At 36.0% G+C, this 24,513-nt stretch overlaps 1 pseudogene; it reads left to right on the top strand.

Moving 5' to 3' along the window:
- The first annotated feature begins 22,225 nt into the window (after positions 1-22,225).
- Positions 22,226-22,829, top strand: LOC122732272 (annotated as a pseudogene).
- Positions 22,830-24,513: the final 1,684 nt, after the last annotated feature.

Raw genomic sequence — 24,513 nt, 5'->3', positions numbered from 1 at the left:
TCCATAAGAAAGCAAAACAACAACAACAACAACAACAACAACACAACAACAACATTAAAACAAAGGACTAAAAAGAAAAATAGAATGTAAGCCATTTCATATCAAAAACAACTGATCAAGAAGAGATGATATAAGAATCATTGGACTACCTCAAAGATATGGCCCCCAAAAAGAACATGAATATTGTATTTCAAGAAATCATGAAAGAAAACTTCCCAGTTCTTCTAGAGCCATAGGTAAAAGTAAAAATAGTCTCCTCATGAAAGAAACTCCCAAATTAAGCTTTCAGAATTGTTATAATCCAAACCCTGAACTTCCTGGTCAAATAAAAAAAAATCTACATGTAGCCAGAACTAAAAAATATAATTACTGAGGAGCCCCAGTCAGGAATACACAATATATAGTAGCTACTAAAGAGTTCTTAGAAAATTTCATGGACTTTGAATGAAATAAAGGACTTTCAAAGTATTCCTGATGAAAACACCAAAGCTGAGTGGAACTTTGAACCATAGGTAGCCAAAAGAAGCATAAAAAGATAGCACAAGGAAACAATCAAAAGGAACAAAATAAAGGTGAAGTGTTTATGTCCTAATGGAGGAAATTATAAAAGAACACATGTAGTAGGTCTCATAGGGAGAGAAAAATAAAATTGAGGGAGTCAAGAAATATTCTTGGAATGGTTTAGTTACATATTGATTATCTTTTTAGAAGGGAGGAAAGAGAATGGAAAAGAATATGATAGAGAAAGAGAGGATAAAGGATGGGGGAACTTATCTTATAACTGAAACAAATAAGTAAAAGACTATACAGACCAAGAGGATGGATATAAGGAATGCTTGAATCTCATTTTGATTTAAACTGGTTGAAGGAGGATAGAATAAATAGAGTTGAGTACAGAAATACTCAACAGGGAAACATGAAAGGAATGGAAAGAGAGAAGAGAGATGAGTAAGAGAGAAGGGCAGATTCTGTTTGAGATTTGTCATAGACAAAACAAACTATAACCAGGATCAGAGAATGGATCCTGAAGAGGGGTTTAAAAGGAAATAAATGGTAAGAACTTGTGATTAGGATCTGGGTAAGAGATAGAGAAGAGGGAAAGGGAGCCAGAAGTAGACTGCATCATCCATAGAGGACAAATATGAATCACACTCCTTTTTGCTCATCATTCTTTTCTGGATAAAGAGGAGGCAAGAAGCAAAGGGAAGGACAAATTACAAAAAAATGGGATAAAGTAAAATATACAGTGAATAATCACATCTATGAATGTCAATGGTATAAGTTCACCTACAATATGGAACAGGAAAGCAAAATAAATTAGGAAGCAGAATCCAACAATATATTTACTAGAAACATACTTGAAACCAGAATTTACACAGTTAAAATAAGAGCCAAAGCAAATTTTATTATGGTTCAGGTGAATTAAAATAGAGCTACCAATAATAATCTAAAACAAGATAACAGCAAAAATAGACATGATTTAAAGACGTAACAAGGAAAGTACATTTTGCTAAATGGCACAAAAGATAAGGAATTAATATCAATGCTAATGTTATATACACTAAATGGTAAAGCATCTAAATATTTAAAGTAAAAATTAAATGACTAACAGGGAAAAATAGATCATAAAGCTATAATAATGAGAGACCCCCAAACATCTCTTTCAGACCTAGATATATAAGCAAATAAACTAGAATTAAGTAAAATACAGAAAAAGCAGAAATATTAAACACATATGTTATGGTCCACAATGTAATAGAAATTATATACAATAAGGGGCTCCTGAAGAAGTGATTAAAATTAATTACAGACTAAATAAATTAATCATAAAGAATTGGTAGGTTGAAGAACAAAACATAGAAACTACAAATGATTTCATTAAAGATAATAAAAGCATTGAGACAATATACTAAAATTGGGGAGATAAAGCTAAAGTAGTCATAGGGAAAAGTATATGTCTAAAGACTTTCAACAAAGAAAAGAATAGATCAATAAATTGGCTATGCAACAACAACATTTATGTAATGCCTGCTATGTGCCAGGCACTGTGCTAAGTACTTTACAAATATTATTTAATTTTATTCTTAAAACAACCTTGGTAGATATGTGCTATTATTATCCCCAATTTAGAATTGAAGAAATTGAGGCAAACAAAGGTTAAGTGATGTGCCCAAGGTCACATAGCTAATAAATGTCTGAGGCTGGACTTGATCTCAGGTCTTTTACTCCAGGCTCTCTTCTCTAATACTGTGTTGCCTAGCTGCCTGCCTAACCAAGAAATAAAACCAAAATTGTAAAGAATTAGACACCAAGTAGAAATCTTGAGAATCAAAGACGGTATTAGTGAAATTGAAAGCAAAAAAATGGAATCAATAAATGAAACTAAGGAGTGTTTTAAAAGATTTAAATATACAAAATATTAACTATTTTCATTTTCAAAAACCAAATTGTGAGTATCAGAAGTAAAAAAAAGTAAGTTTATAACAAACAAAAAGAAATGTAATTATTAGAAACTATTTTGCCCAATTATATTCCAATAAAATGACAACCTAAGTGAAATATTTACAAAATTCTACAATACCCAGATTAACAGAATATTAGAGGAATGAAATAGCCCAACCATAGAAAAAGGAGAAAAGTGGCATCATACAACAGCTGAGGAATGGTGACATAGTAAAGGAATCAAGGATGACTGGTTTGCATCCCTTACCCCAGATGGGAAGAATTCACATGGATAGATGAACCCATAGGATTAGTCAAGAGATAGCTGGAACATTTTGATACATTCTGGAGAATCAGGTATTATTGGTCTCAGATCTTTCCCAAATGCGGGTACCAGGAAGAACTCTCCAGGAGGGGAAAGGCCCTGGAGAAGAGTCAAAAAGCAGCTCCAGGCCTGGAAGCCAGGTAGGACATTTAATGGAGGGTAGCATTTGATATTAGGAAAACTATTAATATAATAGACTATAGTAATAATAATAATAATAAAAGTAATATGATTATGTCAATAGATGCAGAAAGAGCTTTAGATAATATAAACATTTATTTCTGTTCTTTTAAAAAAGTAACTTTCCCTTAATTTGATAATATAGATAGTATCTATCTAAAACTAAGAGTCAACAATCTAATGGAACTAAAACAGAAGTCTTTCCAGTAAGATCAGGAGCAAAGCACAAATTTCCATGATAACTAATGTTACTTCATATAGTGCTTGAAATGTTAGCTATATCAATAAGGCAAGAAAAAGAAACTGAAGGAATATACATAAACAAAGAAGAAACAAAATTATGACTTTTTGAAGAAGATATGATAGCTTTTTTAGAAAACCCTAGTGGCTCATCTAAAAATTAACTAAAAAAATAGTAACCAGCAAAATAGAAAAGTAAAAGATAAATCCACATTAGAATTTCTGTATGTTACAAAAAACAGGGAGATATAGAATGAGAAATTACACTCAAGATGAATTTAGAGTATATATAATACTTGGGAATCTATTTACCAATACACACATACACACACATAACCACACACACACACAGTAACATTATTTTTTACAGCTAGAAAAAAGTAACAAAATTCCTCTCAAAAATGAAGTGTTGAGTATCTAGGGAAATGATGAAAAAAAAAGAGCAGAGCACAACTGGTGGAGTGGTGAACTGATCCAATCATTCTGGAGGGCAATTTGAAACTGTCCCCAAAGGGCTATAAAATTGTGCATACCCTTTGATCCAGCAATACCACTGCGAGGTTTATGTCCCAAAGACATCCCCAAAAAGAGAAAAAGACCTATTTGTACAAAATTATTTCTAGCAGCTCCTTTTGTGGTGGCTAAGAATATCAAAGGAATGTCCCTCAATTAGGGAATGGCTAAACAAGCTGTGGTATATGATGGTGATAGAATATTGTTGTACTAAAAGAAATGACAAGCAGGATGATTTCAGAAAGGCCTGGAGAGACTTGTATGAATTGATGTATAGTGGAGTAGAACCAGGAGAATATTGTGCACAGTGACAGCAATATTGTTTGATGGAGAACTGTTAATGACTTAACTGCTCAGCAATACAATGATCCAAAACAATCCCAAAAGACTAATGATGAAATGTACTATCTACCTCCAAAGAAAGAACTGATATTGATGGAACAAAGACTGAAGCATGCTATTTTTTTTTTTGCAGGCAATGGGGGTTAAGTGACTTGCCCAGGGTCACACAGATAGTAAGTGTCAAGTGTCTGAGGCCGGATCCGAACTCAGGGACTCCTGAATACAGGGCCGGTGCTTTAACCACTGCACCATCTAGCTGCCCCGAAGCATGCTATTTTTCACTTTATTTCTTTCATTTCTTCTTTTATTGTTTTCTTGTACAAAATTACTAATATGTTAACGTTTTACATAATTGTACATGTATAACCTATATCAGATTGCTTACCACCTTAGGGAAAGGGGAGAGAGGAGGGAGCAAAGGAGGGATAAAATTTAGAACTCAAAACTTTAAATAAACATATTTATTATAAAAAGCAGAGGAATGAAAAGTTAGCAGTACCAAATCTCAGATTATACTACCAAAAAAAAAAAAAGAAACCCGGAAAGGATTTTGATTCTGATGAAGAAATCAAGATGCCAATCAGTGGAACAGATTACACAATAGTCTAGTGTTTGATAAACATGCCAGAAGCAAAAAAAATCAGCTTTCAGGTCTATGGATCGAGAAAGAGCTCGTGACACCAAACAAGGGCTATCATGACACCAAACAAGAGTATCCCAGAAATTAAACTGGGTAATTTTGATTATATAAAATTTAAAGGCTTTTACGCAAACAAAACCAATGAAGCAAAAATTAGAGTAGATGGTTGTAAATGTTATATTAGATATTTGAAAATTACCCCTTTTTTCTGATAAATGTTTTCAGACTTCCAAATGCAAGAGGAATTGCTCAATCAAGATAGATTTGAGATATAAGATTCTCTGTTAACTTCCCAGAAAAGAACCATCTGCAGATACATGGAAACACTTAAGAACTCTCAAAAAATCATTTCTATCATGATGGCTTTAAAATGAACCATATATTCACGAATCTTTTCATTCTGTTATAAAATGTATTTAAGACGTTGACCTAGCCAAAGATGATCAGCCTTAGAATAAATAAATAATTGGAGTTTAAAAGTCTTAGAAAATTCTTCTTTCTTTGAAAGAAAACTTTTCTTACCTTGTAAAGCAAGCTATGGGTGTCTTCATTTATTTTCAACATTTGTAAACAATAAAAAAAAATCAAAAATTGATTGGATTTTCAATTTGACATGTGTTGCCTCACATTTTAATATTCTTGTTCCAGCTAAGCAATAACAGCCTTTAAACTCATGTTTAAAAAAATTAATTCAGGGGTCAGTTAGGTGGTGCAGTGGATAGAACACCGGCCCTGGAGTCAGGAGTACCTGAGTTCAAATCCGGCCTCAGACACTTAACACTTACTGGCTGTGTGACCCTGGGCAAGTCACTTAACCCCAATTGCCTCACTTAAAAAAAAAAAGTTAAAAAAAAATTAATTCATTCATATTTTAATGTTTTATTCTGCCATTTAGTTTATTATCTAAGACATATTACTATATCACAATTTCCTTTATTTTTTGAAAATGTATCAATATAATCAGTTCCTGTTTTATTCCAATGTATTTTATTTTACAGATTTTAAAGTATTATTGTTGGAACTGGTTCACAGGTTTCACCAGTCTGCCAAAGGGATCCATGACAACACCACCAAAAAAATGAACTTGGAGAGTGGGGAGTGAGAACTTACACCCAAGACTGGAAGTTATTGCCCTTACAAAGTGGATCAACTGCCCTTAACAGGGAAAGGAGTTTATTATTAAAATACTTGGGAGGCGGCTAGGTGGCTCAGTAGATGAAGCAACGGCCCTGGATTCAGGAGTACCTGAGTTCAAATCTGTCCTCAGACACTTGACACTTACTAGCTGTGTAACCCTGGGCAAGTCACTTAACCCCCATTGCCCTGCAAAAACAAAACAAACAAATAAAATACTTGAATTTTTTTTCTTGCTGTAACTACTCTTTTCAAGTCAGTACTTATTTCTTCATTGCTAAATTGACTTGTTTCAGTTAATATACTTTTTTTTTTGTAGTGAGGCAATTGGGGTTAAGTGACTTGCCCAGGGTCACACAGCTAGTAAGTGTTAAACATCTGAGGCCGGATTTGAACTCAGGTACTCCTTACTCCAGGGCCGGTGCTCTATCCACTGCACCACCTAGCTGCCCCCAGTTAATATACTTCTTGATCTCTCTGTAGCATTTGGCATTAAGTAGCCCCTCCTCTTGAATATTCTCTCCTCCCTAGTTTAGGTCACACTACTCTCTCTGGTTCTCCCTCTATCTGTCTGACCACTCTTCAGTCATCTTTACTGGATTTTTATCCATACTCTCCCTCCTCGATATAAGAGTATACCCCCAGGATTCTGTGACAGGACCTCTTCTCATCTCTCAACACTTTTTATACATGAATTCTTCACCTCTATGACATATCTCCCATCACTCACTATTCATATCATAATGACCCTTGATCAGACCCTTATCACTTCTTTCCTAGATTGTTATAATAAATACATGCTTGTTTAATTGAGTTGCTTGTTTATCCTGAGAGATTCTTGCTCATGTCTTCCCATAACAAGAGAATGACCCAACAGGCTGGGGACTTCCTTCCTCAAGCATCCCAACCCTCATGAAGATAATAATGGACTAAAGAGGCAGATTTTAGAAGTGAATAGTGATCCATTATTTATCTTTTGTTCTTACCACATAACCAACCTCCTTCTTTTTCACAAATATAGACATAAGACATCATTAAAAGATTTATTATTAAAGATGGACTATGTTTCTAGGAGAAATTTGGGATGTTTAAAGGGACTTTGCAATTTCTCAAAGATAATTCAGACTCTTTCCGCCATATTCTATTCTGGCCAATTCATTGCCCATTTGAAGTGTGTGTTCAATACTGATAGACAAGGTCAATATATTGTCCATTTACTTGCACATGTATACAATAGTCACTCTTCATCCATTTAGTTTTTCCTATGAGAATAGTTAGACCAAACTCTTTTGAGTGATTGTGAACATAGTGATATAGATTTAGGAGTTTCTGCAATATCCTGGGATTTAATGAACACAAAATGATACTCAAGCAGAAGCATCTATAGGGAATCCCTCTTTGACTTGGATGCTGCACTGAAACTTGCTTCATGATAGCAGCAAAACATACATCTTCAGTAAGCATTCACCTCTTTGTTTTTAATTTTGAATGGTAACAATATATAATTAATTAATTACTGACATTTATTTGCTTATGGCATTATCTATTAATTAAATAATGATATTAAGTCATCAAATGAGGTTATCTCTATTATTTTGTCTTTCATTAAATTTTGTATAATTTTGATATGCGTACATGACATACTTTGTTGGAAGATAACCTTTAAAGTGTCATTTCGTCTACTAAATCAGATGATTTTATTTTATTTTTTATATAATTTAAAGTAGTAATCCTTTTAATTTATAGTTTTGAGTTTCAACTTTTAGTCCTCCTTCCCTCCCTCCCCTCTACTCTCCCTGAGGTGGTAAGCAATTAGATATGGGTTATACATGTACAATTATGTAAAAACATTACCATATTAGTCATTTTGTACAAAAAAACTTAAAAGAAAAAAAATGAAAGAAAGTTAAAAATAACATGCTTCAGTCTGTGTTCCATTAAAATCAGTTCTTTCTTTGGAGGTGAATAGTATGTTTCATTAATAGTCCTTTGGGATTGTCTTGGATCATTGTATTGCTCAGAATAGTTGTCATTCACAATTCTTCACCAAACAATATTGCTGTCTCTGTACACAACATTCTCCTGGTTCTGCTCACTTCACTATATATCAGTTCATACAAGTCTTCCCAGGCCTTTCTGAAATCATCCTGTTTGTCATTTCTTATAGCACAATAATATTCCATCACCATCATATACCACAGCTTGTTTAACCATTCCCTAATTGATGGACATTCTTTTGATTTCTTATTCTTAGCCACCACCACAAAAAGAACTGCTATAAATATTTTGGTACAAATAGGCTTTTCTTTTTTCTTTTTGGGGGTATCTTTAGGATATAAACCTAGCAATGATTTTGCTGGATCAAAGGGTATGCACAGATCTATAGTCTTTGGGGCATAGTTTCAAATTGCTTTCCGGAATGGTTGGAAATCAGATGATTTTAAAAGTCAACAAACAGCACTTATGTACTAGTGTGTCTCAGGCAATGGATGAATGAATAAATGAGTGAATGAGTGAGTGAGTGAATGCATAACATTTATTAAGAGTTTACCATTTGCCAAACAATTTGATAGGTCCTAGAGATATGTGTGCCCCTTTCCTCAAGAAACTTTTATTTTATTAGGAGAATCCAAAAAATGTAAGAAAGTGGTAGTCAAGGAAGTGTGTTTTATTTTGTAATGTCTTAGGGAGAGTGAAAGGTAATTTACATTTTTTTTCAGAAATAATGGTAATATTGGTTTAATTACTATTCCCATTGTAAAGGTATAGAAAGCAGGGAAGAAAGTAGGTAAAGTACAATGAGATGACCAAGGGGATAGTCAATGAGATAAGAAACATTATTTGGGGTCTGGAACTATTGCTGACTAACTTACCTATCAAGACATCAAGGTGCCAGGGCAGAGACCACAAAGTTGACCATGCTTCCTGAGGAAGCAGAGGCAGGGTTAATGGCAAGAAGATAACTGGAGTACGTTGTTAAATTGGATGTGAGGCATGGTGTGTGATGGAAAATCTTTGATCTGCTGTGGAATATCATTTGCAAAAGACTGACTGTTCCCTTAAATTATTCAATTCAAAGATGCACTCAAGGGACAGCTAGGTGGCAGGGTGGATAGAGCACCAGCCCTGGATTCAGGAGAACCTGAGTTCAAATCTGGCTTCACACACTTAACATTTACTTGCTTTGTGACCCTGGGCAAGTCACTTAACCCCAATTGCCTCACCAAAAAAAAAAAAAAAAAACAACCCACAAAGATGCTCTCAAAATATGTGTAAATTGCATATGGCAAATAAATGTATGAGTAAGTCATTATTATTTTGAGTCTTGGTTTTTTTTAATAATAAGACTCAAGAATTTTCCAAGTTTTTGGTATATTCCCCACATTGAGACTTAGTAAGACTCAATGCCTCGATGCTCTAGAAATGGTGTTACCTCTATCATAGACCTCCTGGATATACACTTAAGCAGTTCCACCCACGTTTAGGATCTTTGGGGGGTGTTTTTTTTAATATGGTTATTTCCATATTTCTGGAACTATGCTATTAGAGCCTAAATTAGGATAGCTCCACTGTTCTTTGATGGTGAAGAGAGGTTATTAGTTAAAAAATAAAATAAAAAATCTTTGCTGATATTTTCCATCTTTTGTCTGCTGTAGTCCTTTCACTTTCATCTTTAGATGTTCTAGGACCATTTTGATGAGTTGAGTCTGTTGTTAAAGTCTTTAAAAGTAATTGTCTTATCACAACTTCTCCATGTTTTGAGTAGAGCCTACTCTTATTTTCCTACCATCCTTCTCCACAAGATTTTGCAAATAAAAAGGCTACTGTTATATTTCTTTGCTCAGCAAATATGTCCAGTGTTTGATGAATAAGGTGTTTTGGGGGCTCTTTTGGTGTCCTTTTTAATAATTGATTTATATTTTTTAAAATTCTATATGAAAGGGTTATAAACAGTGGACATCCTTTCCTATTTCCATTTTCTACTTTGGGGGGGGGGTTGGTGAGGCAATTGGGGTTAAGTGACTTGCCCAGGGTCACACAGCTAGTAAGTGTCAAAGGTCTGAGGCCGGATTTGAACTCAGGTCCTCCTGAATCCAGGTGTGGTGCTCTATCCACTGCGCCACCTAGCTGCCCCCATTTTCTACTTTTTTGAGTCAATAATTAGGTAATTAGCAAATAGGTTAAAGTTAGAATTGTTTTCATTGTGGGCTGTCTTTTTTTCTCACTTTTTATTCTTTCTCATAGACTTGAATTGCTTTTGATCTTTGATATAACTGGTAAATGGATTCCTGGCAGCAGTACTGAGTCATTTCCTTTTTACAAAGATATAATCTATTTAATTTTTGTGCTGTCATTTTGTACCAATACTTCACAGCTATTTTCTGAAAAATATTATCTGCACTTTTTAGGAATAAGGGTTTTGCATAATTTACATGCAATCTATAAGACTTTCTTCTTCTTCTTCTTCTTGTTATTGTTGTTGTTGTTGAGTTGTGTCCAACTCTTCATGACCCCATTTGGCATTTTCTTGGCAAAGGTATTAGAGTAGTTTGCCATTTCCTTCTCCAGCTCATTTTACATATGAGAAAACTGAGGCAAACAGGATGAAGTGACTTGCACAGGATCGCACAGCTAGTAAGTGTCTGAAACCAGATTTAAATTCATGTCTTCCTGACTCCATGTCCAGTATTCCAACCACTGCACCATTCAGATGCTCTTCCATAAGAATTTACTAAGCATCTATTTATGTTTAAGGTACTCTTGAATTTGGAGAAAAAGATGAAAATGATACAGTACCTGTGCTCAAGGAACTCATATTTATAGGAACATGCACATATATATTTGCATGTATACAATGTATATACAAATAGATATTGAGATAGATAGATAGAGAGAGAGAGAGAGAAAGAGAGATAGATAGATAGATAGATAGATAGATAGATAGATAGATAGATAGATAGATAGATAGATAGATAGAAATTGAATACACAATAAATACAAGGCAAATCAAGAGAGAAATAGCTGGTGGAGGGATTCAGAAAGGCCTCGTGTAAGATGTAGTGCTTAGAATGAGCTTTAAAAGAAATTAGAGGGGGCAGCTAGGTGGTGCTGCAGTGGATAAAGCACCAGCCCTGGATTAAGGAGGACCTGAGTTCAAATAAGACCTCAGACGCTTGACACTTACTAGCTGTGTGACCCTGGGCAAGTCATTTAACCCTCATTGCCCTGCCCCCCCCCAAAAAAAAGGAAGGAAAGAAAGAAAAAAGAAATTAGGGATTCTAAGAGGCAGAGGTAAAGAAAGCATGCATTCCATGCATGGGAGATAGCCCATGCAAAGGCATGGAAATGGGACATGGAATGTCATGTGTAAAGAACCAAAAGAAGTCACTTAATTTAGAGTATAGAGTGCATGAAAGCATAAGGTACATATGGTAAGATGGAAAAGGTAGGTTGAGACCAGGTTGTGAAAGGCTTCAAGCCTTATTCTCAACCATATTTTCCAACAATTTTCATTATTTTTAAATATGCTCATTTTTGCATTGAAATCAGGTGTAAAATATATGCTATTTTCACTTACCAGGTCTTATGGAGGTTTTTGTAAAATTGCTCTGTTTCTATATCCTCTGAAACAGACATTGATTCAGAAGCTGCAATTGCACAATAGTGAGCACTCAAAAAAAAGAAAGATGACTAAATGTCCCATGAATGGTTATTTTTGGTGACTTTGAACACAGCATAAAACAACCTTTGCCAACTCTTTTATTTGTTTCTCCAAGAATCTGTGTGTCATTCTTCTATTTAGCTGCAACATGCTATTGTATTTTGGTTGAGATTGTTAAGATTGGTATGATTCATTTCATCCATAAGTATGCTCATATTCATTTCCTCCAATAGATATTGGACAAAGAGCTCACATTTAACATTTAGAGATGGTCTAAGAACTGTCTGATTCTTAAAGCCTTCTACCTCTTTTTCTAATTCTCTATCAATGCAAAAGCAAAAGGGAAAACCTTAGAACTCAAGGCCATTCCATAGTCTTTGTTTTTGGACCAAAGAATTTATCACTAAGGAACCAGCCAAATGGTAATGAGCCATACTAAACTAGGCTGGTTTGGAAAGAAGCTATTAACAGAACTTTATTAGAACCCATTAGTAGCTTTCTTCTGGTATAGGTCTAAAAAACCTAGGGTGTCCACGTTGAGTAGGATATTTTTTAGAATAATAATAAGTATATAAATTCTATCCAGAAATAGGACTTTTCTCTTTATTCTGTTACAACCCCCTCCCCATGAGTCTCTAAATCTGTCATTCACCTCCTACCAAGTTTCTCTGAGTGTATATTGTCATAGCAAGAAAAACACCACAACCACTCAGAGGTTCTTAGCAAGAAAATACCACTTTGCCTTATATAATTCAGAATTCATTGAATCTCTAGACTATCATTCACCAATATTTTGACACCAATACCCATGAAATTCAAATAAAAATCTACTGAAAAGACAATACAATGAATTTCATTACCGTTTCATTTTTGTGATTATTTTTAGAGGAGTGGTTTGTTTGGTATGCAGCTCTCTGTGCTTCAGAGATACTGGAGTGAAGGGATAACCTAAAGTATTCTAAAAATAATTTCTCTTTGTTTTTGTCAAGTTTTTTTCAACTTCAATTGAGATTTAAACCAAGACACATTCACTGACTATTAACTAATTGAAAATATACCCACAATTTGAGGAGTGGTAGGAGGACATTATAAATCTGCAGGCCATAATTAGCAATGCTCTATATTAACAATTTAATATTATACCAGAGGGTTTGAGTCCCACCTCTCCCTTCCTCCAGTATTTAATCTAATGATGTTAATTTTCTAATAGTTACATAATTTGCTATAAGCTATACATGACACATGAAATACACCGTAATCTGAAGAAGTAAAAATTCATAGCATATGATCAATTATGAATGACTTAGCTCTTCTCAGCAAAACAATGATCCAAGAGAAGTACAAGGGACTCATGATGGAAAATGCTATCCACATTCAAATAGAGAACTGATGAATTCTGAATGAAGATAAAAGCATACCTTTTTACTTACTTTATCTTTTTCACAGTTTTTTATCTGTTTCTTTCAAAACCGTAACTAATATGGAAATATGTTTTACATAATCGCACACACATAACCTATATCAAATTGCCTTCCATTTTAGGAAGAGGGGAGGAGAAGGAGAGAGGGAAAAAAATTTGGAACTCAAAATCTTGTAAAAATGAATGCTAAAATTATCTTGACATATAATTGGAGAAAAACAAAATGCTATTTTTGTAAAAAAAGAAAATTCATATTTTACAGAGAACTATGAATAGAGGCATGGTAGATCTAAGCATACTGCAATACATAACCGATGAGGAACTTCAAAGAAGAAAAAGACTAAAAAAAAGATGTGATAGGAAAAGATGAGCTGGTCATGTTTGAAGGATAACAGGTGGGTAGTAAGAATACTCCACCACCATCCTTGCAATGTCAACAGAAAGCAAGGAAGGCCTCAATTACATTGGATAGTTTTCTGAAACTTATGAAAAGAAGAAATAATCCAGAGTTTCATAGATTGGACAAGCATGCATGTTGAGATCCACATTGCTGGAGGAAACATCCTAAATCAAGGAGATCCAAGATTGATTTCCATTTTAAGTATGAATTAAAATGCTACAAAAATAATAATAATAATAATAATAATAATAATCAGTGGTCTCTACTGCCACCTATCTGAATTACTGTAGAAAAAAAGGTGTAGAGAAATTGACTTTTTTCCTGAATCTTAAAAAGTAAACACACTATATGAAATGTTTATTATTTATATTGGGTCACTAATATTCCATATGAAAGCAATTAAAAACCTAAGGCCATAGCAAAATATTGCCCTCTTCCTGTGACACATTTCACCTGGAACCATCTCCTCAAAATTGTTCTTTCTTTGGTCCTTGCACACTAACAATACATTATACCAAAGGGTGTTTCTATTAAGTTCAAGAGGGTAAAAAAAATCAATTAACTCCCCACTAGTTTCAGTCAAAACTGAATATCCTCTCATTCTCCTTCCCCACCCCTCCCCCCCACCAAAAAAAAAATCAAGAAGCTACATTCTTGTGATCCTAAAACAAAGCAGCTCATGACATGTTGGTGATAAAAACATTAGTTCTGGATGAGAAAAGAGAGTAGATATTAATGAGGTCTAGAGGAAGGGGGAGGGGGAGTTGATCTTATTTCTCTTTTTTGTAGAATGTGGTAGTCAAGTTGTAAGGGTAAATTGATGTTGGTAAATACACAGTTCTTCAGTGTGTGCCTCTGTAATAAATGTAGCTTAGCCAGTGAACCTGCCAGTCCTTAGAACACAACTCTCCTGATTAAGGAGATAAAAAGAGGATATTGTGGAAAGGGTCATTTCAAGACTAATGATTGCTTACTCCATCACTCTACCACTTCAAAGAGAAGAAGTCTACTGGAAAATCCAGGTGGCAACACGGAGAACTGCAAATCATAGATTCCTGAGACCAGTGATATGATAATGGCAGCATTCCACTTAACATCGAAATTATAATAACATGGAAATAAAGTTAATTCATAGGGAGACTTATTAAGTTAGCCTAATACCTTATTTAATGATATTAATCAATAAAAATATTTTTTTTATTCTGTGGGTCCAGGTGAAATTCCTTTAATTTAGGAATTAAAAATAAGCTATGAATTTAATGTACTTTCATGAGATTTTAGGCTAGTCTTAGAGTAAAGAATAAGTGAAAATTCCATTCAATTTTTTAAGTCAAAGGAAGAGTGATATATGTGTGTATACATATATACACATATGTATATACATTCACATACACACATATATAGCTTTGTGTATGTGTGTATATGTATATATGTGTGTTTGTATGTATATGTATGTATCCACACACATATACACACAGTTGTTTTTGGTCCTATCCAACTCTTCATGACCCCATTTGGTACTTTCTTGGCAGAGATACTGGAGTAATTTGTCATTTCCTTCTCAAACTCATTTTTTTTACAAATAAAAATACTGAGACAAACAAGGTTAAGTGACTGGCCCAGGGTCACTTGCCCAGCTAGTAAGTGTCTGAGGCCAGATTTGAACTCAGAGAGATGAATCTTCCTAACTCCAGGACTGGCACTCCATTCATTGTGCCACGTAGTAGATAGAAAGATAATAGATATGTGTGTATGTATATGTATGAATGTAAAAGCTACCTAGCTGCTATATATAGGTCTAGATATATGTGTCTATATATGTGTATTTAGAGATATACCTAGATAGATGATAGATAGATAATTTGTGTGTATGTATGCATGCATGTATGTATGTGTGTAAAAGCCACCAACTACCATATATAGGTATTTGTATAAATATAGATATGTGGGGAGAGAGAGAGACCAAGAGAGACACAGAGAGACAGAGACAGAGACAGACAGAGACACAGAGAGAGAAAGCTAAGTGGCTACTCCATACCTACATATGTGCATGTAAATATCAACAACAACAAAATATATTGGACCTTAACAAGTTAGAAGTAAATTTGCATATAAAAATTATACTACCCTGCCTTATGGACATCTGAATGAAGGATGACATATGGGAGCAGAGCCTCATTAAATACTGTTTTCCTTCACAAGACAAGTCAACTTCAATAACAATTGAAGGAAAGAGACATTAAAAGACACAATGAAGCCTATGGGAATGCATTCACTTAGTGATCTCATCAGCTCCCTTAGGATCAATTGTCATCTCTCTGTAGGTGATTTGTAGCCTGAACCTCTCCCCAGTCCCATGCCACCAAATGCCTTTGGAACATCACAAACTCAACATGTCCAAAAGAGAAGTCATTAAATCTTCCCCTAAACCTCCACTCTTATGACGTTGCCTATGATTATGGATGGAGACTATCACCATGCTTCCAGGCCCATAGGCTCACCTCAGATATCTAGTCTGTTGGCAATTGTTATTTCTACCTTCAAAACATTTCTCAAGTACGTTCCTTTCTCTCTGCTCACTCAGCCATTTTCATCATCCAGGCCTTTCTCACCTCTTAATTGGACAAACATGTAACTGATCTACCTTCCTCAAGTCTCTCTCCTCCAAACCATTCTCCTCTTTGCTACCAAAATGATTTTCCTAAAGCATAGATCTAACCATGCCACATACCCATAACTTCCAGAATCAACTACAAATCCCTTTGTTTGTTATCTTAAGCTCTCCCTGAACGGCTTCTTTTCTGCCTTTCCAGTCTTCTCACACTTTACTTTCCATTCAAAGTTCAACATTGAACTTCCTCAAACTGGACACGCCACCTCTCATCTTCCTGTCTTAGCAGTAGCTGTGAGCCAAGACTCTAGGCCAGTGTCTTAGTTTGATTAAATCCTACCTTCCGTAAGAGGTCATTCCCAGCTTCCCTTTTCATACATAATGCCTCCATCTGCTACATACCTTCTATCTACTTAACTATTTACATGTTTTACCACCATTAGAATTCAAGCTCCTTGGGGGCAGCTAGTTGGTGTACTGGATATAACACCGGCCCTGGATTCAGGCAGACCTGAGTTCAAATCTGGCCTCAGACACTTGACACTTACTAGCTGTGTGACCCTGGGCAAGTCACTTAACTCCACATTGCCCTGCAGAAAGAAAGGAAGGAAGGAAGGAAGGAAGGAAGGAAGGAAGGAAGGAAGGAAGGAAGGAAGGAAGGAAGGAAGGAAGGAAGGAAGGAAGGAAGGGAGGGAGGGAGGGAGGAAGAAAAAAGAAAGAAAGAAAAAGAAAAGAAAAGAAAAAAGAATTTAAGCTCCTTGAGGACAGGGACTATATTTTGACCATTCTTTTTATCCCCAGTGTTTAGCACAGTGTTCTTCCGTGTAATAAGTGCTTAATAATGTGCTGCAATGTAAGTGCTTCAGTTGCTTCCTATGTACTGGCTGCTGCTTCCCTAATGACTACAAACAATGCTTGTGTCTCCCCCATCCTCAAAAAAAACATCTATTGGTCTACCCATCCCCCTCTGGCTATCATTCCATATCTTTCCTCTCTTTTTTTTAGTTAAATTATTTAATAAGGTTGTCAGGAATGGGTGCCACTAATTCCTCTCCTCAGATCTCACAACTTCCGGATTCTGACTTCATCATTCTACTGAAACTGACCTCTCCAAAGACACTAACAAGTTCTTAATTGCAAAATATAATGTCCTTTTTTTTTCTTTTTTTTTTCTTTTTTTCTTTTTTAATTTTTGCAGGACAATGAGGGTTAAGTGACTTGCCCAGGGTCACACAGCTAGTTAAGTATCAAGTGTCTGAGGCTGGATTTGAACTCAGGTACTCCTGAATCCAAGGCCAGTGCTTTATCCACTGCACCACCTAGCTGCCCCCTTTTTCAATCTGTATCCTTCTTGTCCTCTGCAGCCTTTGACAGTGTCCATTGCCCTTTTCCCTTGATGCTCTCTTCTCCCGATATTTTTGTGACACTTCTGTCTCTAACTCTCCTACTTGTTTGACTGTTCCTGCTCAGTCTACTTGGCTGGATCTTCATTAATATCAGGCCTCCTAATCAGGAGGGTTCCCCCAAAGCTCTGTCTTGGACTCTGTTCTCTTCTCCCTCTATACCATTTCATTGGATTATCTCATCAGTTCCCATAGTTTTCATTATCATCTATATGCAGATGACTTTCAGATCTACTTATCTGACCCTAACTTTACTCCTGACCTACAGAGTTACATTTCCAACTCCTTCTGGAAATGGACGTCCCATAGACATCTTAAACTCAACATGTCCAAAACTGAACTTAATATCTTTATCTCCAAACTATATTTTCTTTCTGGGCACCTAGGTGGAACAGTGGATAAGAGCACTGGCCCTGAAGTTGGGAGGACCTAAGTTCAAATCTCATCTCAGACACTCATTAGCTGTGTGACCCTGAGCAAGTCACTTAACTCCAATTGCCTTAAACATTTGGGGCCATCTCCAGTTATCCTGAGATATATGTGTATGTGTATGTGTATATATGTGTGTATATGTGTGTGTGTGTGTGTGTGTATATTTACACACACACATCAGGATGACTCTATATATGTCTTTATCTCTATGTATGTGTGTGTGTGTGTGTGTGTGTGTGTGTGTGTGTGTGTATATATATATATATATATATATATCCACCGGACATAGATGGCTCTGGAGGAGACAGTGAAGCTGGTAGCTTTGCATAGCCCTCCCTCACTTAAATCCAATTTACTGCAAGTCATGACATCATCTCCCAATGTTATGGTTCTATTTGAGAATGAAGTAAAAACAAAAAACAAAATTTCCTTCTGAATTTCTCTATTACTGTCTGTCCCCACTATCCTCCTAGTCACCCAGGCTCACAATTTTGATTTCACCCTTGATTCCTTACTCTCTCTACCCTCAGCCAACCAGTTGTTAAGTTATATCATTTCCACCTTCATAACATCTCTAATATAAGCCTTCTTCTTTCCTCTGACATATAACTACCCTAATGGAGGTTCTCATCACTTCACACCTAGACTATTGCTATAGCTTGCTGATTGGTCTTCCTGCATCATTCCAATCTATCCTCCACTAGGTTATCAGCCTGATCTTCCTAAAGAGCTGGTCTGTTCATGCCATTCCTCATTCCATCCAAGAAATTCCAGTAACTCTTTAATACAGGGTGGGCCAAAAGTCATGGATATTTAATAACACCTTTATTTTTTGTTTTTAATTTACAATACCATAGAATGATGTACAATATATATAGGAAGTGAATTTGCATTACATATGAAAAATCGAATTTCATAAATTGTGAAAAATAAAGAAAAAATAATTTCCAAAAAATTATTAAAACATATGTTCCCTTCATGACTTTTGGCCCACCCTGTACCTGCAGGATCAGATTAAAATCTTCCATTTTGTTTTTAAAGAACTTCATAACCTTGCCTTTTTTACCTTTCCAGTGTTCTTACACCTTCGTCCCCTCCACATACTCTATTATCTAGTGACACTTGCCTCCTTGCTGTTCCTCATACACAACACTCTATCTTTGAATCCAAGCATTTTTGCTGGCTGCCCCATACCCATTCACTTTCCTTATTCTCATCTCCTTCTTTTAACTCCTGTAGCTTCCTTCAATTCTCAACTAGAGTCCCATCTTCTGCAAAAAGTTTTCCCCAGTGCTCCTTAATCTGAATATTTCTTCCTTTGAGATTACCCCTAATTTATCTTGTAAATATCTTGTTTGTCAATAGATGTTTGCATGTTCTCTTCCCCATGCTTTCTATAACAATAGGACAAGAAAAAAAATGAAGGAGCAAATATAGGCAAAGAAGAACAAAAACCATTACTTTTTGCAAATGATATGATCGTCTATCTATAGAAACCAAAAGAGTCAATGAAAAATTAATTGAAACAATAACTTCAGCAAAGTAGCAGGATAGAAAACAAATAAGACTGGCAAAGCTAGTGGAGTAGGAAAAAACATACTGTCTAGTTCTCCCCCCCCCAAAAAAAAAGCATTTCAACAAAGACCTAAAAAGAACACGTTACTGGGACATGATCAGAAAATTCAAGAAAAACACACTGAATCTTTTTCCCCACATAAGTCAGCAATGGAAACCAAGGCCTGTGGGCACTAGGAATGAAGTCTAGCCATGAAGACTTCACATAGACCCTCCCAACCCTGGGACTGAACTGAAGCCTGAGACCTTGTATTAGGAAAAAAGTTGGCATAGATCTAGGAGAGCAGAAGCATGACACTGCACAGGGAGAAGAGACTCTAACCCCAGAGTCGCTGGTTCACAGAACCAGTTTGGAATGAGAAGACCTACAAGAAGGCATGCCCAACTTGCTGTACATGAAGATACAACCATTACAGAGCTGAGGTTGCATACTTGGCAAGGAATAAGAACAGAAATATATAATACCTGCATAACTGATCCCAAAGCTAGGTCAGTCTGAGGCCAATAGCTTAGTAAATAGGTCAAGGCTTTCAGACCAAAAAGAGACCAGTTCTTGTTACTCTGAACCTTCAGAATTTTCCATCTAGATGACAAGAGCTAGAGTTCCAAGCAGGGGCAAGACTAGAGTTGGGACACTGAGACCCAAAACGTGCCAGGCTGGGACTTTGCAAAGCTCATTCCAGGAGGGAAGGAGTCACACTTCACCATAGGTCAGATAGCTTTGTTTGTATTGAAAGTTTGCATGGCCCTGGCCTAAGATTCCCCTGAGATCATTGAAGAATATGACACTCAATACCAGAAGAGAGCAGCAGCAAAAATTTAGATAATGGAAATCATTATGAAAGAAGAACAAGATATTCCCTCTTATGCAAAGCCTAACTCTAACACAAAGTTCAAAAATTGGGAAGTAGTGGTATAAGAATGAGTAAACAGCAATAATAATAACAAAAGACTCTCATCATAAAAAGTTATCCTAACATGACTTTTAACATCCTTGAGACATTACTTCCAAAGAATTTAAATTGGGGATAAAAATTTTGCATAAAACTCTTTAAACTGAAATGCCCTTGAGTAAATGTTCTCTTTCTTTCTTCCTACCTGTGCCTTCCTGCCTATCCTTCATGTTATTTACCTCTGTGCTCATTTTTATATTAATCCTTCCAGGAACTGGAAATTCTAATATCACTTATAAGTTTGTGTAGTGGGTTTATTTTTAGTCTTTACCCCTGTATATGTGAATTTTGGAATTATGACCTATCAGTCATACCTAAATAGTCGATTCCCTGAAAGTTAAAACACTTTGACACTCTTGTGAGGTTTGCTATTCTTGGATCTATGTGAGTGGCTATAAATTATTGTGCATATGCCCTATATTTATGTTATCCAGCTGACTTTTGTTTGGACTGTTGAAATTCAAAAATTAAAATGCTTATGCAAATAAAAAAGAGATATCATAGTGCCAGGGACACCTAAAACAAAAACCTCTAAGAAGACAATTACTCTAAAACATCCGCAAGCAGATGCTCAAAGGAAAACACAGCTTGTAGACAAGGTCAGTGAAAACTGATGAAAAAAGTATTTTAAAAGAAGAGTTTAAAATGACTGTATACATAAAATGAGAGGGCTAGAAGAAAGAATTGAAAAAGTAATGAGGGTTTTTTTTTCCTTTTTTGTGAGGCAATTTGGGATTAAGTGACTTGCCCAGGGTCACACAGCTAGTAAGTGTTAAGTGTCTGAGGCCGGCTTTGAACTCAGGTCCTCCTGACTCCAGGCCAGTGCTCTATCCACTGAGCCACCTAGCTGCCCCTAAAGTAATGAGTTTTGAAGGAAAGATGTAAAAGAACAAACAGCTTTGTGTAACAGGTACAAAACCTTACCCAAGTAACAGATTCTTTAAAAATTATAATCCATATTAATTTTTCCATCCAGCTGCTCACCCCTGACAAGAGTCCTACAGGCCTAGACTCCAACATCCCTCCTCCAGCCAATAACCTTCCCCCTTCCCCTTTTTTGGACTGACTGTAGTATTAGGCAATGATACGGACCAACTAGACACAGCCTTATCAGGCTAGGGTTAGTGACTGGATTCTTTGCATTCAAATTCCCTCTCACCTCCCTCTAATTACAAAGGAGGAAAAGGTCCTTGGTTGATAAAGATCAGAGAGGATCCATGATGACTGTGAGAGGGGATGAGGTGCCCTCAACTCAGCTCACCTCACCCTCCTAGGTAAGGAGCTGAGTATGAACCTGGCGTCTTTGGAGCCTGGTCCTAGGATAGGCTCAGGGATCCCTGGGCATGTGTTACCCAGCCCCACCCCAAGGGAAGCAGACCCAGGTTGACTATGATTTATATAAAATTATGTAATTTATATAAAAGATGCTAATGGATTCATACAGCAAAAAAATACTCAAAGTAAAAAGACTGAAAAGAAATAGAAGAAAAAGTATCTCATATTATTAAAAAAAAAAAAAAAAACCCTGATCTGGAAACCATTATCAAAGAAACAATTAAGAATCATTGAACATGGGGAAGCTAGGTGGCGCAGTGGATAAAGCACTGGCTTTGGATTCAGGAGGACCTGAGTTCAAATCCAGCCTCAGACGCTTGACACTTACTAGCTGTGTGACCTTGGGCAAGTCACTTAACCCTCATTGCCCCACAAAAATTTAAAAAAAATTTTTTTTAAAAAGAATCATTTCACCCCCTGAAAGGCATGACCAAAAACTGTTTAGACTTATTAAAACCAAAGGGCAAAATGAAAATAGAAAGAAGTCACTGATCTTCTCCTGAAGGAAACCCCAACAATTAAAACTCTAAGAAATTTCATAATGAAAACTTGAGAGTTCTGGGTCAGCAGCTCTGTTTGGTTTCCACTATACAAAACATCATGCCCAAATCCATGAAGATGGCAGTGGAGGAGGAGCTGATGTTGCTGGAGAAGTTGCTGGGCTTGAGGAGAAGGAACAAGTATAGCGCTCAAGGAGAGCACCAGATTCCAGGCCTATAGAGAAACAATGGGCCATGTTTAACAGGCTTGGCTACTATTGCAGCTCATCTGGTAAAAACAAGCCAACAAAGAGCATCTTCTGGGAACCACAGAAGAAGAGAAGGCAGTCATTCAGCAGTGGTTAGAATACAGAGTAACCCACATTGATGGACACTCCAATAAGGAAGATATCCAAACCATGTTGAAGGATCTTAACTCATATCTTGAAGATAAAGTGTACCTTACTGGTCGTCATTTTACTTTAGCAGATATTTTATTGTACTATGGACTTCATCATTTCATAGTTGACCTTTCATTTCAAGAAAAGGAGAAATATCTGAATGTGTCTCGCTGGTTTTCTCACATTCAGCATTACCCAGGCATCAGACAACATCTGTCTAGTGTTGTTTTTATCAAGAACAGACTTTATACTAATCCTCATTTGAAGATCATCAAGATTTCCATGCTATACAGAACAGTCATTGAAAATTGTTTAAAGGAAATAGAATTCTGGACCTTGTAACTAAGTGAAATAGATATCCAGTCCTTTGCAGGCTAGAAGAACTTTTGATAATGTGTCAAAGTATGTTGAAATGTTTCATTTGTTCTTTAGAGTTAGTTTGTAGCTTTTTATGTAAAAATGGAACTGTAGTTTTAAAAAATACTTGAATCAAAATCAAGTTCTAAATTGCCTTGTTTTGTAGGTGAAATTATTTTGACAAAGTGGAAATCAGTGACTCAATCTTAAAGTTAAAAAAAATCTACAATGCTTTTAGTATTTGCTCCTGATTAGCTATTTATTGACCTCTGTATCATATTAAAAATTTCATTTTTCATCCATGAATGTTTACATTAGTTTGTTTACTATAAAACTTTAATGAATTGTGCCAAGGATACAGAAAGAGAAAAGAGATTTATTTGTTTGCAAATATTTATGTGATCTAGTAAACATGGTTGAAAAAAGGCAAAACAAACCCCATCATGCCCCTGATACACTAGTGGCTCTGCACTCCACACTTTTCATCTTCCTTTTCTGTGTTATCTTCTTCCCACTAGATTATAAACTCTTTTAGGTCCTGGATTATTTTCTTTTGTTGTTGTTGTTGTTGTTGTTGTTGTTGTTGTTGTTGTTGTTGTTGTTGTTGTTGTTGAGGCAATTGGGGTTAAGTGACTTGCCCAGGGTCACAGAGCTAGTAAGTGTCAAGCGTCTGAGGTCACATTTGAATTCAGGTACTCCTGACTCCAGGTCCAGTGCTCTATCCACTGTACCACCTAGCTGCCCCTACTGGATTATTTTTCTTTCTCTTGTTTATACCCCCAGCACTTAGCAACAGTGCCTGGTACATAATAGGCATTTAATAATTGTTTATTAGATTGAATTGAATAAAAGAAATACTCTAAGCAGCCAGAAAGTCCTTGGTCAAGTACTTAATTAAGTACAAAGAAACCACAATCAAGGTCATACAAAATTTAACAGCCACCCTCTGTGAAAGAGTTGTGAATGTGGAATATGATATTCCAAAAGAATGAATTAGATGGGGTTTTTTTTGGGTGGGGTGAGGCAATTGGGGTTAAGTAACTTGCCCAGGGTCACACAGCTAGTAAGTGTCAAGTGTCAAGTGAACTCAAGTCCTTCTGAATACAGGGCCAGTGTTCTATCCACTGTGCCACCTACATGCCTGAATTAGACTCAACAAGGAACAATCTGCACAGCAAAACTGAGTATATAGAGCAATAGCAACAAGAGAAACAATGGTCCTTTAAATGAACTACAGAATATCTAAGTATTGCTACAGAAAAGGTCAGAGTTGAGTAGAAACTCTGACTTACAAATACTGGAGTCAAGAGAAACATAAAAAAGAAACATGAGTTAGTAACTGGAATGAACTAAACACAAACTAAGGGGAAAGTTCTTCTTCGGGGAAAAGGTCCAAGTGTCCCCTCAGAACCCGATATCATCAGGGCACCTGGAGAAAGTTAAAGTAAATCAAGTACCTGAGAGTGGTTCTGTTACATGTGACAAAGCAAAGGTGTCTATGATCACCAGTACTATTTGATATAGTAGCTAGAAATACTAACCGGAGCAGCAAGGTGTTGCAGTGGATAGAGCGCTGGTCCTAAAGTTGGAAGGACCTGAGTTTAAATCTCATCTCAGACATTTACCATATGTGTGACCCTGGACAAGTCACTTAACCTCAATTGCCTTG

The sequence above is a fragment of the Dromiciops gliroides genome, chromosome 6 (genome assembly GCF_019393635.1).
Source record: "Dromiciops gliroides isolate mDroGli1 chromosome 6, mDroGli1.pri, whole genome shotgun sequence".
Taxonomy (NCBI): domain Eukaryota; kingdom Metazoa; phylum Chordata; class Mammalia; order Microbiotheria; family Microbiotheriidae; genus Dromiciops; species Dromiciops gliroides.
This window is presented reverse-complemented; position numbering and strand designations above follow the sequence as displayed.